This window comes from Anopheles coustani, assembly GCF_943734705.1.
Source record: "Anopheles coustani chromosome X unlocalized genomic scaffold, idAnoCousDA_361_x.2 X_unloc_4, whole genome shotgun sequence".
Taxonomy (NCBI): domain Eukaryota; kingdom Metazoa; phylum Arthropoda; class Insecta; order Diptera; family Culicidae; genus Anopheles; species Anopheles coustani.
Genome location: NW_026525148.1, coordinates 823511 through 827500, shown reverse-complemented (window position 1 = coordinate 827500; position 3990 = coordinate 823511). Strand labels below are relative to the sequence as shown.

General features: G+C 49.2%; 2 non-coding genes across 2 annotated transcripts in view; both read right to left on the bottom strand.

The window, feature by feature from the left end:
- Positions 1-90, bottom strand: part of LOC131270573 (large subunit ribosomal RNA) — a 4090-nt gene extending 4000 nt beyond the window's left edge. The window contains exon 1 of the ribosomal RNA XR_009179631.1: positions 1-90. This exon is cut by the window's left edge and continues 4000 nt beyond it. This is a non-coding gene — a ribosomal RNA (large subunit ribosomal RNA).
- Positions 91-577: 487 nt separating this feature from the next.
- On the bottom strand, positions 578-732 carry LOC131270563 (5.8S ribosomal RNA). The gene has a single exon (XR_009179622.1). It is a non-coding gene; the product is annotated as a 5.8S ribosomal RNA (ribosomal RNA).
- Between the last annotated feature and the right edge of the window lie 3258 nt (positions 733-3990).

The window sequence follows — 3990 nt, the reverse complement described above, 5'->3', positions numbered from 1 at the left end:
GCAGCTACTCAGGGAATCCCGGTTGGTTTCTTTTCCTCCCCTTATTAATATGCTTAAATTCAGGGGGTTGTCACACATGAACTGAGGCTTATGTACCTTGCGGTTGTTATCGTCACATCTGGCTTGCGACTACTTTGTTTCAATGTCCAATATGTACCGTTGGACTCGGTTAACGGGCTGTTAGCCCGCGTGTGGTTTAACTCACTGATACCTTCCATTGCCCATACGCTAGTTTGTTTGTGTTCCTTTGGTCAACTTCCATACTTGAATCATTTGTGCTACCGCTGCTGCTTCGACGCTACTTTGACATCTTCGCTTCTATTTAAATAAATAAATAAGCTGAAGCTAGACATCAGTAAACACCACCACAGACACCACAAGCACGCCTTCTCCTCGTACTTCCGCCTCACGCGGGAACACGGACGCTCTAAATACTTCGAATTCCAATGCCAGTATATTGTAAACCACGGGTTCTTTAATGCTAGCGGGTCGTCGCGACCCTAGTTAACATCATGGTGCACGTCTCGTGACGGGTGTCACGGCGTAGTTAAATGTATGCGATACATTTCTCAAATATAAGCGCTCAGTCATCTGTACATCATGGTAGGTTCCCACGACGTGCAATATGCGTTCAACTTATCAATGTTCATGTGTCCTGCAGTTCACATTATGACGCGCAGTTAGCTGCGGTCTTCATCGATCCATGAGCCGAGTGATCCACTGCCGAGGGTGACTAACTTGCGTAAGCCGCCGCTGTGCGCGTATACCCGTTCCCCGTAGGGAGGAGCAAGCCGCCGCTTAGAGACGAAGCATAAAGTGTCCTCATTCCACATAGGGCAAGCTGGATGAATCCATTTTACCCAGGACGGCCGAAGCGGCGTGGACCAGGGGAGAACTGAACCTTATACTTCACACCACAGTAAGTCTACGTGTCCTCTTCCACATAGGGCAAGCTAGAACTAACTATCTTACCCAGGACTGCCGAAGCAGCGTGGACCAGGGGAGGAACACACTTTTCATGGAAACGTAAGGCATCCATGACTGCCATAACGTAAGCCGCCGCTGTGCGCGTATACCCGTTCCCCGTAGGGAGGAGCAAGCCGCCGCTTAGAGACGAAGCATAAAGTGTCCTCATTCCACATAGGGCAAGCTGGATGAATCCATTTTACCCAGGACGGCCGAAGCGGCGTGGACCAGGGGAGAACTGAACTTTATACTTCACACCACAGTAAGTCTACGTGTCCTCTTCCACATAGGGCAAGCTAGAACTAACTATCTTACCCAGGACTGCCGAAGCAGCGTGGACCAGGGGAGGAACACACTTTTCATAGAAACGTAAGGCATCCATGACTGCCATAGTGCGTAAGCCGCCGCTGTGCGCGTAAACCCGTTCCCCGTAGGGAGGAGTCAAGCCGCCGCTTAGAGACGAAGTATGAAGTGTCCTCTTCCACATAGGGCAAGCTAGAATGAACTATCTTACCCAGGACCGCCGAAGCAGCGTGGACCAGGGGAGAACTGAACTTTATACTTCACACCACAGTATTGAGTAATGTGCCCTCTTCCACATAGGGCAAGCTGGAATGTTCCATTTTACCCAGGACGGCCGAAGCGGCGTGGACCAGTGGAGGACTACACAATCATGAGGTTTGATATCGACTTGTGTGTTTCAATAGGATACCGATGGTATGGTTTGAACCGATTTGATTTAGCCATTCTGAAGTCATCACTTGGTTGAAGCGCTGAACTAGGGAGGCATCGTTTACATATATATTGGTTTTCGCATGCTCTACTAGGTTAATGTCATGAGGTTGGCTATCGAGCATGCCCAAGTGATGACTTGATTGTGTGCTTGCTTGAATTCTTCACATTTCATACCATCGGTTAGTTGTCGAATCATTCCTCGATCATAACCTTCGTTCTTGGTTCATGTATGCTCTCTTCCACATAGGGCAAGCTAGAATTAACTATCTTACCCAGGACCGCCGAAGCAGCGTGGACCAGGGGAGAACTATACTTTGTCTTGTATGCCCTCTTCCACATAGGGCAAGCTAGAACTAACTATCTTACCCAGGACCGCCGAAGCAGCGTGGACCAGTGGAGGACTATACTTTGTTCATAACACCACAGTATTGAGTAATGTGCCCTCTTCCACATAGGGCAAGCTAGAATGAACTATCTTACCCAGGACCGCCGGAGCAGTGTGGACCAGTGGAGGACTACACAATCATGAGGTTTGATATCGACTTGTGTGTTTCAATAGGGTACCGATGGTATGTTTTGAACCGATTTGATTTAGCCATTCTGAAGTCATCACTTGGTTGAAGCGCTGAACTAGGGAGGGGCATCGTTTACATATATATTGGTTTTCGCATGCTCTACTAGGTTAATGTCATAGGGTTGGCTATCGAGCATGCCCAAGTGATGACTTGATTGTGTGCTTGCTTGAATTCTTCACATTTCATACCATCGGTTAGTTGTCGAATCATTCCTCGATCATAACCTTCGTTCTTGGTTCATGTATGCTCTCTTCCACATAGGGCAAGCTAGAATTAACTATCTTACCCAGGACCGCCGAAGCAGCGTGGACCAGGGGAGAACTATACTTTGTCTTGTATGCCCTCTTCCACATAGGGCAAGCTAGAATTAACTATCTTACCCAGGACTGCAAAGCAGCGTGGACCAGTGGAGGACTATACTTTGTTCATTACACCACAGTATTAAGTATGGTGTCCTCTTCCACCATAGGGCAAGCTAGAACTAACTATCTTACCCAGGACCGCCGAAGCAGTGTGGACCAGGGGAGGACTATACTTTATACTTCACACACTAGCCATACTGAAGTCATCACTTGGTTGAAGCGCTGAACTACGGCGGGGTAATCGTTTACAGGTTAATATCATATAGCTGCATGCTCATTAGTAGATAATGGAATATTGTATGGCAATATGAGCATGCCCAAGTGATGGCTTTGTTTCAAGCTCAACAGGTAGGGTATTGAGTCCTCTTCCACATAGGGCAAGCTAGAATGAACTATCTTACCCAGGACCGCCGGAGCAGCGTGGACCAGTGGAGGACTCTATACTTTATACTTCACACCACAGTATTGAGTACGACTTGCATAAAGCCCCTAATGAGAACCACGAGGGCTCTCTCAATGTAGAACCACGAGGGCTCTAGTACCGATTCTCTCGGTACGGCTTGGTCCGTGTTCCTTTATGCTTGTACTCTTAGAAAGTCTCAACCCGGAGGTCTTGACTTTGATTGTCATAGTTGGACTACGACGGGGCATCCGACCATTGCTGATCGAACACCCCTGATTCACCATCTTTCGGGTAGGCGGTACGCGTACCTCCGGACGCGGAAGTCTCAACCCGGAGGTCTTGACTTTGATTGTCATAGTTGGACTACGACGGGGCATCCGACCATTGCTGATCGAACACCCCTGATTCACCATCTTTCGGGTAGGCGGTACGCGTACCTCCGGACGCGGAAGTCTCAACCCGGAGGTCTTGACTTTGATTGTCATAGTTGGACTACGACGGGGTATCCGACTCATCGAATACCCCAGAAGCACACCATCTTTCGGGTAGGCGGTACGCGTACCTCCGGACGCGGAAAGTCTCAACCCGGAGGTCTTGACTTTGGTTGTCATAGTTGGACTATGACGGGGCATCCGACCATTGCTGATCGAACACCCCTGTTACACCATCTTTCGGATAGGCGGTGCGCGACACCACCGACGCGGAAAGTCTCAACCCGGAGGTCTTGACTTTGTATTGTTGGATAGTCCTCTTCCACTATAGGGCAAGCTGGAAATATTCCATTTTACCCAGGACTGCCGAGGCAGCGTGGACCAGGGGAGAACTTCACGGAATCTTCAGGCATCCATGATTGCCATAGTGCGTAAGCCGCCGCTGTGTGCGTCAACTCGTTCCCCGTGAGGAGGAGTCTAGCCGCCGCTAAAAGACGAAGCATTAAGTGTCCTCATTC